This window comes from Panulirus ornatus, chromosome 68, assembly GCF_036320965.1.
Source record: "Panulirus ornatus isolate Po-2019 chromosome 68, ASM3632096v1, whole genome shotgun sequence".
NCBI classification, from domain to species: Eukaryota; Metazoa; Arthropoda; class Malacostraca; order Decapoda; family Palinuridae; genus Panulirus; species Panulirus ornatus.
In genome coordinates, this window is record NC_092291.1 from 7,621,349 (window position 1) to 7,636,622 (window position 15,274).

Genomic DNA, 15,274 nt, shown 5'->3' on the forward strand with positions numbered 1-15,274 from the left:
GATGTGAGGGTAGTGAAGATTGTTGATGTGTTTGCTTGAGGTATAAACTCACTGTATCTGCTTATTGTTGATGAATGATATTGAAAGAAAGTTTTGTTAATCAACTTTGGATTGAGACATGCAGAGTACCTACCTGACGAAGAGTATCTTCCAGATTTTGCCTTCCGATGGGGGCCATCGCGTAGGGCACACCACAGGAAAGTCAAACTTACGAATAGGTTCGAGTAAGTTACCCACCGCATGCTACCAGCCCCGCGCAGTTAGGCATTGACAACCCACTAAGCCAGAGAGAGAGAGAGAGAGAGAGAGAGAGAGAGAGAGAGAGAGAGAGAGAGAGAGAGAGAGAGAGAGCAGTCTGGGGTGTAAAGGAGTGAAACCTGACAACCACCGAAGTGCTGGCTCACCACGCACTTGTCACTGACCTTACCGACACCCAGGCGGGTAGTGCCGGTAACATACACCTCCCTGGTCGATGCTGCCGCCTGCCTACCACATACGAACTGCCAGGGAGAGAGAGAGAGAGAGAGAGAGAGAGAGAGAGAGAGAGAGAGAGAGAGAGAGAGAGAGAGAATCACCAGGGGACGTGTTAGAACAATACAGTGGGGACGGATAATATATTACATTTCGCATGAGCATTCTTACCCCCCCCCCCCACACACACACACACTACATACTTTTCCACACTGCCTTACATACGATCTTAAGGACGGTCACGGCTCACTACCAGCTAATGCCTCTCTCTTCTCTCTCTCTCTCTCTCTCTCTCTCTCTCTCTCTCTCTCTCTCTCTCTCTCTCTCTCTCTCTCTCTCTCTGAGCGCCAGGAAGTTAACAGTCTTCCTTACATGATCATGTCTGATCACGTGTTCGCTACATTTGCACTTCGCCCGACACCTCCAATACGACCGGATTTATGGTGTAAATTCCGCTCAGCGAGGCGTCCATAACGAGGAAAATTCCGCGCTATTTTAGGCTCCCGAAGCCATTTTCCCGGCGATATGATAGGCGTTGGGGTGCGGGGGGGGGGGGGGGAGAATTATTCACAAGTGAACGAGGTTATACAGTAGGAGAAACAGCTGCAACACCGGGGGGGGGGGGGGGGGAGATTGCCAGCCCTCGCCAGCGTCCTCCCGATTGAGGTGATGTCAACACTGATGGTGATACAGAGGAGTCTGGCTTCTCTGTGTGTGTGTGTTGGGTCCTGCTGGCCAGCCACAAAAGTCAGAATTCCTGCGCACAACAGCTGTCTCACACACACACACGCGAGGTCATGAATACTACACGTGCAGAACACCTGTCCAGACAGGTGCTTACAGATCCAGACGGTGTTGAGGGACAGACAGATGTATATACAACCACGAGCGAGACGCGACCCTAAAGACGCACACATCCCCTGAGGAAGACTTGTGGAGGTCTCAAAATAAAAGCCTTCACCACGGAAGCATCTGGCTCTCTCAGGGGATGACTAAAACAAATTGCTATATCTTCTTTTCCTCGCTTTCCCTTAATCTTTCTTTATCTCCTCTCCTTCCATCCTCATTCCCTGATGCTTTACCTTCCATTATATATCCAGTCTTGAATCCTTCTAACTTTCCTTCTCAACTTCTATCCCATATTATCCTCCTTTCTCCCTCATACCTCCCATTTTCTTCCCTTCCCTTGATATCCTCTCTCTCTCTCTCTCTCTCTCTCTCTCTCTCTCTCTCTCTCTCTCTCTCTCTCTCTCTCTCTCTCTCTCTCTCTCTCTCTCTCAGTAAAATACTGTCTTCCTGGAATGTGATCCTTTGAAACAGTAGAGAAAACTGGAATACCTGAACTCGTTTTCTGTGATCAAGAAGATGTTGTCAATACTTCCTGTTATTCAGATGAGCAACAGAAAAACGTTTTGCCGGTGATGTATAAATATAAGACTGGCTGTCAGCAGTACCCTGGGATCTTAAACACTCATCTAGACTCGTCTTTTGTCTTTCATTTCCGAACGTGATAATTTTTCAGTAAATTCTTAAGTGCAATTCTCTGGACTCGTCATTGGTTTTCCTCAACAGTAGAGTGAAAGCTTTTAGCATTTTCTTTCAGTCTGAAAATTCTTCGATTTTGGATGCACAGAAAACGTCAGTCAGTTGCAGGAAGAGAGAATCAGGGAATCTTTCTCAGAAAGTCACTAATGAGTAGAGTTCAGAGTTTCCCATTATGGTGGAATTCATCCACTCATTCAGACCGACACTTTAATTCACATTATTAATCGCTGATGTACAGTTCTGGATCGAGATGATAAACGCATTCACACACTGCACAGAGAGAGAGACTTACACCACCAGACACGTACAGACGTACGCACACATACAAATACATTCACACAAAGACGCTTCTCTCCCTCTCTCATGCATCTACAGTTATTTGGTACAGACACCAGAGATAAGAACGACCATGTCTAACTCTCTGCCAGCCTTTCCCTTCATCCTTAAATTCACTGAACTTGGAAGTGAGTATTTAACTCAACAGACAGTCAAAGATCACTTCCATTTGGACATGGATGTCCTATCTCAATAATGAAGAGTTACAGAAACATTCAAATTTCAGTGCACTTGATGATACAACACTCTTGCCACATACACACTCACGAAACGGAATATATAAATGAATGTCGAATTTTACAGATTTATGATTGTAAAGATATGTGTGGAGGAGTAGCGGTGGTGGCGGACGAGGGAGTGTGGCCAGCCAGCAGATCAACACAGCCTCTGCTCCACATTACCAACATCGTTGACAACACTTCACTGTGGGAAGCAAGCGCTCGGTGGTCGGGTTCAGCAATCCACTTCCCCCGGCCGTCTCGCCTCCCCCTCGTGTTTTCCCTAGTGTATAGCCTCGTTCACCCATGTATAATTTCCCCCAAACGCCCATCAAATCCCCGGGGGGGAAAAAGGCTCTTACCTGATTCAACGTCAAGAATCAAGACGATGAAAATCGCCCGAAAGAGGTCGCCCAAAAGCCATTCGTGAGTACCTTACGGTGTTGAACTCTCTTCTCTTGTTGTAACGAGATGTAGATGTTGTTATAAGAGTTGTTGCTGTTATAGATATCCTCTGGTGGTGCAGTGAGAGGAGGGAGTGAGGGAGGGACGACCAACATACAGGGAGTCAAGGGTTGTGGTATGTGAGGGAGACAAAGGAGGCTGTTGGTGTGTTGGTGACGACCATCAGTCATGGTGGTTGACCTAGACGAAGAGTTCCTCTCTCTCTCTCTCTCTCTCTCTCTCTCTCTCTCTCTCTCTCTCTCTCTCTCTCTCTCTCTCTCTCTCTCTCTTAGCCACTCAAAGCCAAAGGGAAAATTAAAATTCTCAAAGTTTTAATTACACCGAACTGGAAGTTTTACTGAGGAAAATACGGTTAGATGCGCATCACGTGGGGAAATAAAAATACAGTGGAATGTTTTGATGATAATGAGATTGTGTTTATAATGAAGATTCTCGGTCAGTGAACAACAACATGAGAGAGAGAGAGAGAGAGGTGTGGCGGCTGCGCCTAGACACGGAGGCTTAAGGAAAGCTCATGCGGACAGTGTGTTTTACCGGGAATGTAATGATTTAGGTGTGAGAGAACGAGTAGAGAACGTTGAATAAAGGTCAGAGAGAGAGAGAGAGAAAGAGAGAGAGAGAGAGAGAGAGAGAGAGAGAGAGAGAGAGAGAGAGAGAGAGAGAGAAACAAAGAGAAACAGAGAGAAACAGAGAGCACACACGTAGATGAGGCAATCACAGGTCCATTACATTAATCTCTCACGGGCCAAAACACAACACGCCCCTGGGAAGCATCGTACATCACCTGAACACATGGACACACACTCACACACAAATTATTCACTGGTGAACGATGTCATACGTTGCGAAGAACAACAACAACAACAACAACAACACTAGTGAGAGGCAGGCAGAGGGTAGGTGGCGGCTGGGGGGGGGGGGGGGGGGGAGATGTATTGCCAGACCCAGCCAGCCATCCAGCCAGCGTTTACGGCCCTAGTGAAGTAATGCCCACGATGCTGGTAATATGGAGTAGAGGCTGTGTTGCTCCCCTGCTGGCCTCCCTCTCTTCGTACCCCCAGTGTTCCCTCACACGTGACTATACACTTCTGCGTTGGCCAGGAGGCCGGGTATGGTTCCAGTTGGCCGATGAGGATGGTGTGCGCCAGCACATGTTGTCGCTGGGAGGTAAACGCAACTTGGTCTGGATCAAATGACGTGGAACAACTTAGTCAACGTATTTATAAGAGCAGAAAATCTGATGACCTTTGATGTTGTTTGATATATCTTTGATTGCACGACGCAGGAATTACACTGTGTGTGTGTGTGTGTGTGTGTGTGTGTGTGGTGTGTGTGTGTGTGTGTTCTATGGCTGTAACGTTATATGAGCATGGCAACGCATTAGCTTCTAGTCTTGTAATCTCTAGCGACCTAAAACCAAATAGGCAGTGCGCATCAGTAAAGAAGGACCACACCAAATCCTTGGGATCACTGGCAGTTCCTCCGGATGTAAGTACAAGAAGTTGTGCTCACTCTGTACAAGTCACGGATGCGTCGCCTCCTGGAATACTCTATCCAGGTTTGCTCACCAAGTTTAAAGAGAAGAAACGAGACATAAGAACAGTACAGAAGCGAGCCACCAAGATGGTTTCCCGGACTGAGAAACCAATCCTGTGAACCCTAACTGAACGTCATAGATCTAGTGAGCTTAGAAAAGAAAAGTTGAATGTGTAATGTGACGCAGTAAGTCATGAAAGGTTTCTGGAATCTCGAGAAAACCTGGTATTTAAGGTTAGATTTGTCTGATTTCACTCGTAGTAGTGAATACAACAAACTCATGGGTAAACGATTTATCTCAAATAAGGCGAAGTACTTCATCAAGTGGATTGTTAAGATAGAGAATGAGTTACCAGTTAAAGTAGTTAAAAGCAGTACCATGGATACTTCGCTTCACAACCGACATTATTAGCACCTCTAGTGACATAAACAGTTTATTAAGTATGTCTCTTTCAATTATCTGTATACCTTTCTATTATCTGTATACCTATCTATTCCTCCTACACTATAGGATATGTCTGATCTCTACCTTAAACCGCCTCGAAATGATCCATTGATCTGTTGCTGTTTGACTTCCTTTGAATTTTGTATTCCTTTACTTGTGTACTAGAGTTGGTCTGTTTATGTAGATACGCTTACAGTTATGTACCCAAACACAGAAATAGTACAATACAGCTATTCTTAATTTTCTGATCACATCATCAAATTACCCACAGCACCTCTCTCGCTATTACTCAGAACTTAGAATTAACAATATTACAAAATATTAAAAGCTACACAAGTTCCTCTGTAATGAGACTGTTCATACATAGGAAATTGCTTGGCCCTCGAAAATCTCTGGGGATTCTCGGTGCGAATCCCAGACCATGAATATGTATCCACAACCGAGGAGATGATGATGATGATAATAGTCGAGTCTATAATCGCCTAAAATCTAAAGTCATACGGGAGGAAAGTTGTACAGAGTTACAACCGGCATTATTAAACCGAGACTCGTGGATTACATACGATGGAATTATGTATTTTCAACACAATGAATTGGAGTGTGATAGTGTTCGGTTTAAGAATTATTCTCCCGGTCACCGACATAGGTTTTGTGACCACTCGGGAATTGCTGAGTAACTTGTTAATTATCAGTATCCTCTCTCTCTCTCTCTCTCTCTCTCTCTCTCTCTCTCTCTCTCTCTCTCTCTCTCTCTCTCTCTCTCTCTCTCTCTCTCTCTCTCTCCCTCCTCTTTGTCTTTGTGCTCTCCATTACATTACGTATCTATCAAAGCTTACCATTTTATTCCCGGAGATTCTAACTCGCTGTTAGTCTCCCAAACTCCCACACAAGGCTAAATAGTATCACACAATTGACAAAGGACAAAAATACTTTTAATTTCCAGTGATTGATGAAAAATTAATTAAACAAATACTGCTATTATCATTTGAAAAAAAATTATCCCAGCGTAGTGTATCAAAGTCAGACGCACATGATAGTATATTTTCCTTCGGGAGAAAAAATTTCAATTTCCTGTAATTAAAAACTTTGAGAATGTTCATTTTCTCATTGGTTTTCAACATATAAATATTGGTGGTCTGTAGTCTGCAGATACAATCACAAGAACAGGGTAGTTACCAGTCATAGAATGGCGGAATTATATTGAATTTATCCATTAGTTCTCAAATGCAAATATATATATTCACATAGGATAGTGTGAATTTGGAACGATGTGGTATACAGGGGTCGACGTGCTGTCATTGTATGAAACCATGGCGTGTAAGACGGCCGGGGTAAACCATGGAAAGGTCTTCAGGGACTGGTTGTGGATAGGGAGCTGTGGTTTCGGTGCATTACACATGACAGCTAGAGACTGAGTGTGAGCGAATGTGGTGTCTCTTCGTCTGTTTCTGGCGCTAGTGCGGGGAATAAATGTATGGACACACACACACACACACACACACACACACACACACACACACACACACACACACACACAAACACACACAGATCCTTACTTATAAAGACTTCCGACGACATTAAGCCACGAAGAGAGAGAATGAGGATGAAACTCCTCCTTGTCCACAACACATTTAGACAGGTCGACCACACACGCATTAGGATCTTCCCCTCCTCACCAGGAGCCTTCCTCTCACTCACATATCATACCTCCTGACTCCCTCCCACATACAGCCGGTACTACTGGACTCTCCCCCTCTCACTGCATCACCGGAGGATATTTACAACAGTAATATAATCGTCTAATAACAACGTTTACACCTGTGTTGTTACAGCAGGAGCGTAAAGTACCCGTGGAATGGCTTTTGGGCGGCCTCTAACGTTGCGACTTCATCGTCATCATTCTTACGTTGTTTTGAGTAAAAGAGTCATTTTCCCGGCCATATTGTGGACGCTTGGGAGGAGGGAGGGAGGTTATGTACGGGTGAATGAGGTTATACATTAGGGAGAACACTGACTGCCACACTGCAAGGAAGGAGGGGGTGGTTAGCGAGGAGGAGGTGGTGGTCAACGAGTGGTGTACGGCCCTTAGTGACGTAATGTCAACGGTGCTGGTCAGATGGTCTGTGTTGGTCCTGCTGGCCAACCTCACTCCCTCTACCATATATATATATATGGAAGATTTACATACACTTCCAAGTTCCGTTTCGTAACCGTACGTGTGGGAAATGTGTTCTTACAGTAAGGGCAATGTGTTTCCTTCAGTAACTCTTCATTACTGAAGTCAGATATGTCGTGCATATGGAAGTGGTGTTGACACGGCTTCATGCATGACGTACCATCTCCCACCACCTCAGCGAGTCTCAAGATGAAAGGGAAAGGCTGCCAACGAGTCATGTTTTGTTCCTTTCATGTTTGGTTAAAGCACTAAGCGATTATCTGGGTCGCAGGGATGAGAGAGAGAGAGAGAGAGAGAGAGAGAGAGAGAGAGAGAGAGAGAGAGAGAGAGAGAGAGAGAGAGAGAGACTTATGAATGTGTATTTACATGATTGTGTATGTATGATATATATATATATATATATATATATATATATATATATATATATATATATATATATATATATATATATATATATATATATATATATATATATATATATATATATATATATATATATATATATATATATATATATATATGTCATTTACAATCTCAGTGCAGAACTCAAAGTGTCTATATTGCAAACTCTCTCTCGCCTGTACATAAATGAATAATGATATGAATGAGACTTGGTCAAAATGAATGAATGAACTCCATTATAATGGGAAATTCAGCTCCCCGCATATTTCATGACCTTCTGAAAAAGATTTTGTGATTTTCTCTTCTAGCTATCATTTTCTATGCACTGAAAATCGAGGAATTTAATATAGAAAACGGAAACCTGTAATTCCACATAACTCAAAGTTCTATTGAACAGGTCAGATAATGAGTTCCTAAACTGGTTCCAGACGTGTTCTTGATGAACGAGGATGATACATGTTTTGTATGGTCAGTGGTGTAATGCTTCACTCATGCGAAAGGAAAAAACAGGTATGGAACACATACATAAAATAGAAACACTAAAACCCGTCATCATACATATATACATACATACATTGGTGGTGAAGACTTGTATAGGTGGTGGGGAGTGTGTATGACGGATGGGGACATAGGAATGGTGGAGGATTGTTCGACTGTTTTGGAGTGGAATGCCCGTTCAGGGACGAGCTGCATGAGTTGTGTGGGATGGAAGCTAATGACTTGTAGCGAAGATGTGTATGACTTGATGGGGATAGAATTGTACAGCCGGGGGAAACATACAACTGATGGAGATGAATTATTATACAAATGGTGGTGAGTTATATATCTTGTAGGGAGGAATGATATAACTGGTGTAAGAGAATGACTTAACTGGTGATAGAGAATTACCTAACTAGTGGAAAGAATTACAGAAGTGTTAGTTAAGAATGATATACCCCGTAACGTGTGAGGAAGACTTGAATGATATACCTCGTAACGTGTGAGGAAGACTTGAATGATATACCCCGTAACGTGTGGGGAAGACTTGAATGATATACCTCGTAACGTGTGAGGAAGACTTGAATGGTTGTTGGGAACAATCATAACTCGGTGTGGGTTGCCACCTTGACTAGTTTAACATCAACCACACACAGAGAACTGTTGATCATCAGCAAAAGGAGAGTAGGAACTTTACTTTAATCTTGTACGGTTTGGAGAATGATACTCATGAATCATAAGTAACACACCTTCCGTGTTGAGTTTAAGAAATATTGGCAACATCTTCTCGATCACAGAAAACAAGCTCAGGTATTCCAATCTTCTCTTTACTGTTTCACGGGGACCAAATTCCAGCACGATAGTAAATTATCTCTCTGCTGAGAGAGAGAGAGAGAGAGAGAGAGAGAGAGAGAGAGAGAGAGAGAGAGAGAGAGAGAGAGAGAGAGAGAGAGAGAGAGAAGATGGGAGATGAGGTTGGTAAAGTACTTTAGGAATGAAACGGAAATAAAAAAGAGGGGAGGGTTGAGGTGGGGGAGGGGGGGGAAGGAACTGATTAGGAAAAGAGGATGGAGAGGAATGATGTAAAGAAATGGTGAGGATGGGAAGAAGAAAGATAAACGAACGAGAGATAGAGAAGGAAGGGAAGAATAATAGACCTGGGGAAGGGATAGAGGATTCAAAGATTTATTAACTTCTTCCTAATCGCTTGGGAGGGATAACCGCCTCTGTGGCAAGTGTACATGCACGCGGGGGTGTTTTATGTGTGGTATTCATACCAGTGTGTGTTTGCCTGTGTCGTCCGCAGGAGGAGGGAGGAGGAGTAGTGGTGATGAGGGAGGGAGGGAGGGAAGGAGTGTGGCTAGCCAGCAGGACCAACGCAGTCTCTGCTCCACGTTACCATCATCGTTGACATCACTTCACCAAGGCCGTAGGGCGCTCGTTGGCCGGGCCTGGCAATACACTTTCCCCGATGCCTGACCTGCCTCCTCCTCCTCCTCCTGCCACCAGTGTTGCAGCTGTTCTCCCTAATGTATATCCTCGTTCACCCGTGAATAATCTCCCCCCAGCGCCCATCATACCGCTGGGAAAATGGCCACCAGGACCAGGATGGTACAAAAATTCATGTGCTCTTCTGTCAGGTTAGAGGCGTCCGGAAGCCATTTCCAGCGCACTTCAGAGACCGTAAAGTCCTTTGATGTCGCAACGGTCGAGGTGTAAACGTTTGTCCCTGATAATGATGCTGGCGTTGGTGAGTCTCTCCCTGGTGTTGTGGTGAGAGGCAAGAGTGCGCCCTGGGCTGTGGTGAGAGACGATGACAAAGAATGAAGCAAAGACAAAACTTAAGAGGCTTTAGTTCAGGGAGAGAGTTCTGGTCCAAGTGCGTCTGGTGAAGTGCGTCCCAGTGTGTTATGGTCCTATGATAAGTATCTGTGATGTACGTAAGCAGTGCATTATTTCTTCTCTTTCCCTCTCCACATTTCACACTGCCTTCTGTCTGGCCAGCCACACAGGTTATTTGTGTTGTCTCCAACCACCGGCGTCGTAAAACCGTGACCCAAACTGTTGCTGACAATATTGACAAGTTACTCAGTAATTCCCCCCAAAAAAACCACCACCTTTGTCATCGGCCGGTACAATATACTGACATTATTCTTTTTCGATTCATTTGAAGGAAATACATTATTTCACCGATGGGCCCTTTTCGGGAGGCTGTTTGTGAGAGCGAATGAGATTCGAGGTTCATAAATAAGTATGGTAAAAGTAGAAGGATATGCAGAAATACCTGTAGACTTTTCATTTACTATAGAGACAAGAGTAATGTTAGTCGTGGATGGAACGTAAAATATTTATCAAGTCTTTGAACTCAGACGGGTTGATCATTTCACGTTTATCGTATATCATCCACAAGACCAGATATAATTACGCCATTTGTATCCAGCTACAACTTTCCTTCCGGGAGGTTTCAGATTTTACCTAATTATAAAAGCGAACTATTATCATCTCTTTGGTTTGGGATGCATATTCATAGTCTGGGGTTGGCACAAAGATTCCCCACAGATTTTCAAAGGCCAAGCAATATCCTGTGCATGAAGTGTTCGATTATAAGGGAGCTTGTGATATTATCAAACATTTAGAATGTTTCTTTCTCTTTGTTTCGAGTTAAAACAAGAGTTAATGGAGTGGATGATTTGAATATATAATTAAGGTTATGTGTAGATGTACTATATTCATTTCACGTCGGTGTATTTGAAAACACACCAATAAAAACACAAACTTTTACACACGTACGTACATACTTTTACAAGGACATGCACAAACAAACACATACCAAAACATTTCAAATACTGGTAAAGTCACAAAAAGACGAAATGACAAACATTCAGTCAATGGCTAATAGCAGAATGATTATGCATTAATCACCATCGCTGAAAAGGTCGGGAAAATCTGGTGTGGTGGTTTACTGTGCCGGGTCCTTCTGATAAATATATTGTTCTGGCGCAGTGGAACGGAAATAAAATTCAGTAATACTTTTAATTTGGTACGATTTATACGATTGCTTTCCATTTACTTTAGTTTCCTGTGATGAAAATATAACACACACACACACACACACACACACACACACACACGAGCTTTCCCACCCGTATGATTCCTGGATTATGTTAATAGTATTCACAACTGACAACTTGCTGATTTTCTCCTGTCGTCATTGAACGGAGGAAGTTGTTGATCATGGTTCATGTCTTACAGAGGTGTAGGTGATCGCCTGAACTACACACAGCGTCCTCACAGGCCAACTGAGGCGGGTCGTCTCGAAGCACAAGAAGTGTACACGTCGCCCTGCATGCTGGCCAACATGATGGTAACATTCTAGTGTCAAGAGTCACTCTTCATGTAGGAGTAGTGGTGTTGGGGACAGGGAGTGTAACTAGACAGCCTCTGCTCCACGTTACCATCATCGTTGACATCACTTCACCAAGGCCGTAGGGCGCTCGTTGGCCGGGCCTGGCAATACACTTTCCCCGATGCCTGACCTGCCTCCTCCTCCTCCTGCCACCAGTGTTGCAGCTGTTCTCCCTAATGTATATCCTCGTTCACCCGTGAATAATCTCCCCCCAGCGCCCATCATACCGCTGGGAAAATGGCCACCAGGACCAGGATGGTACAAAAATTCATGTGCTCTTCTGTCAGGTTAGAGGCGTCCGGAAGCCATTTCCAGCGCACTTCAGAGACCGTAAAGTCCTTTGATGTCGCAACGGTCGAGGTGTAAACGTTTGTCCCTGATAATGATGCTGGCGTTGGTGAGTCTCTCCCTGGTGTTGTGGTGAGAGGCAAGAGTGCAGAACCCCAGACGCTCAAGAGTCAAAGCTTCACGTGCGTCCCAGTGGATGACAAGCCTCGCTGATGTATTTACACACACACACACACACACACACACACACACACACACACACACACACACACACACATATCTCTCTCGAATCTCGTCGTAGGCAGACAGGTAGGGTCTCTCACCTCGTCGTAAAGTACTGGTACGTGGATGGATACACACGAACATTCTCTCTCTCTCTCTCTCTCTCTCTCTCTCTCTCTCTCTCTCTCTCTCTCTCTCTCTCTCTCTCTCTCTCTCTCTCTCTCTCTCTCTCTCCCACAGACACACCACTTTCGGACATTGTTTGTCTCCTTTTCAACCAGACTCTTCCTCCTCGTCCTCCTCCTCCTCCTCCTCCTCCTCCTCCTCCTCCTCCTCCTCCTCCTCCTCCTGCCAGTATTCCTCCCTCGGAGACCATCTCATGCCACTTGCAGCAGCAGTATCAGCAGCTGCAGCCATACAGTATTTCAGGATAAATTTTCGCTCGCCGACCAGCTCGATAGAATATATAATCTCATTATTAGCCAAACGTCCAGCTATAATATGCAAAAGCTATGCGCAGTGAACTGTGCGATATCCCCCACGCAAAACTTATTTCAGTGTGATTAGAATTCCTTTTTTTTTTCTTTTTTAGTTTTCCTCTTTTGTTTTCGATGCGTAGAGATGGACGATTTGTTTGTCACAAGCAGAATCACAAGGCCAGTGAGTTGCCAAAACGTGTATTTGTCACGTTATTAACAGAATTATTCATCCGTGTTTTTTTTTTTTTGTTCAGAAACTCGAACGAATTACAAAATGATTTTTGAACACCGCTGAATGTAATAATTGTGAAAATACTGGTCATTATAACTGATACGTATCTGTGTTATTATGTATTTATATATTCATGGTTAAATGCAGAGCAAAAAGTGCACACACACACACACACACACACACACACACACACACACACACACACAGGCCTGGTGGTGGAGTGGTGGGCACTGTGACTCACAGGCCGCTGTGTGAGTCTGAGAGAAGATAACCGGGTCACAACCAACCCAGGTGGCCATCCTCCACTTTATATCTGGTCGATGAAGGAATACCTGACGTAAACTAGAATATATATATATATATATATATATATATATATATATATATATATATATATATATATATATATATATATATATATATATATATATATATATATATATGTATATTGGTAGCGTTACCGGACTCCTCCTCCTTCTCATCAGGCTGCGAATGATAGGTTATCTTCATCAGTTTGATCACCAGAATGCAGTCTATCGTTTCCCTGCTACTGCTTGAAGCGCATCATTGAAACTGCGGAAAGCCTCAGGAAAAGATGTCTGTTGAATCATATAATAACAGTGAATTATTTACTTCCGCTGAAAACGTAAAACACTTGCGTTAAAACAGTGCAGTTATTCTTCACTTCCCCGCCAGGATTACAGCTGTATTCCCTACTGTAATATCTCATTCACCTTTGAATAATTTCCCCCAAAATGCAGATGTTCCCACGTAAAAATGCTTCAGCCTGCAAGGTAAAAGAAAGAGAGAAAAAAAAGGAAGCTTTGGTCTCAGGTTAAAAACCAGTTTAGAAAACTCTTGTCTCACGGACTGAATCGCACACAGGAACATGTACTGCTGTTCAGGGAATAACATGAACCTCCCACACCGGAGACTCTACCGAGGTGTGATGACGGGGACACTGAGAAGACAAAGCAGAGGAAGTGGTCGTAATAATGTGGTGCGTTCAAGAAGCAGACGCTGCCGTGGAGCAGGAGGCTTATGGTAATGAGCTGGTGTCGAGTGATCGTGTTTCTGTTGTTCTGCGTTGGCTTAATTGTGGACGGGGGATTGATACAGCTCTAACACTCGCTACATTATATTTCTCTTTGTATTTTTTCCTATGTCTCATTATACTCTCTTTATATCTCTTTCTCTCCCTCTCATATATATATATATATATATATATATATATATATATATATATATATATATATATATATATATATACATATATATATATATAGTTAAGTGATTACCTGACGAACCATTATATACCCCCACACGCTCTTAGTTACGGGGCTCCACGATGCAAGCCAATACATGAATCTTCTCCAGGATCTGCCGTTATGAGTGTTCAAAAAAGATGATATACTTCACTAGAGAGTCAGGCTAGGGGGAGCTATATACCTCTGTTGCTGGCCTGGTGGATGACGTAGACGAACAGCCGTATTTAGGATTGATTATGACGTGCCGTGTATTACGAAGATATTTATGAAAAACATATCCGTGTGAGGTAACCAGTGTCGCTTTAATAGAACATGGCCAGTAAACCCATTAATCTGGTTATTTTCCAATTCGATAGGAAAGAATTTGGGGGTCCAAAAAGGCAAATTATTATTTCCATCGCCTGAATATGGATGTAGGATCTGGACGTTGTTTTTGTTTAGTTAATTAGTTTGCTATCTGTTGTTGGAGTATCGACGACACACACTTAAACTTTAATTGATTCTGTAATTAGTTTATCCTGGGTACTGTTTTCTGCGACAGTGGTTTAAGTACAGAGGTATTAAGCTCCTAGATTTATGTGACAGTTGTGAGCGGACAATTTTCTTCGCAAAATGATACTATTACCGTGTTTTGAAGTCCGTATTTAGCAACTCATCTTGCTGAACAACGGACTGAAACCGAAAAGAAAAAATATTGACTTCGTATAAACGGTTAAGTAATCTAATGATTGAGTTATAAGATTAAACAATCACGTGTTAATTTTACCTTTCATGACCCAGTATATGTGGACTCCCAGCCATGTTTTTCAATAGAATAGTTAGAGAATGAGTGTAGTGATGCCCTTAGTCCCATAATTTTCGAATTTTGAAAAAAGAATGACCCGAAATATCACGAAGCGTTACAAACTTTTCCTTTATATATTTCCACATCTGCAGGCAAATGTCTGTAACTAACCCCCCCCCCCCCCCTACCTGTGAAGAGTTTGCACTTTGGCGCAACAAATATTTTACAGGTTTAAAATTCATTTTCTTTGGGTTTTCGATCCATTAAGATTAATAGTCTGTTGCTTGCTGGGGGAAAATATGAAGGCCACGGAATTTCTAGTTTATGTAATGGTGGAATAAGATTAATCATAATTTTGAATTACTGTTTATAAGATCTTTAAGATCCTTAATCTTGCCATAATACAAAGGTGTATAGACACACGTCATCTCACTTATTAAAGTTTAAATGTGGGTTTTAGTGTTTTTATGCACGCATATTCATTTATATTGTCCTCTGTAGACATGTACACAGACACATTTCTT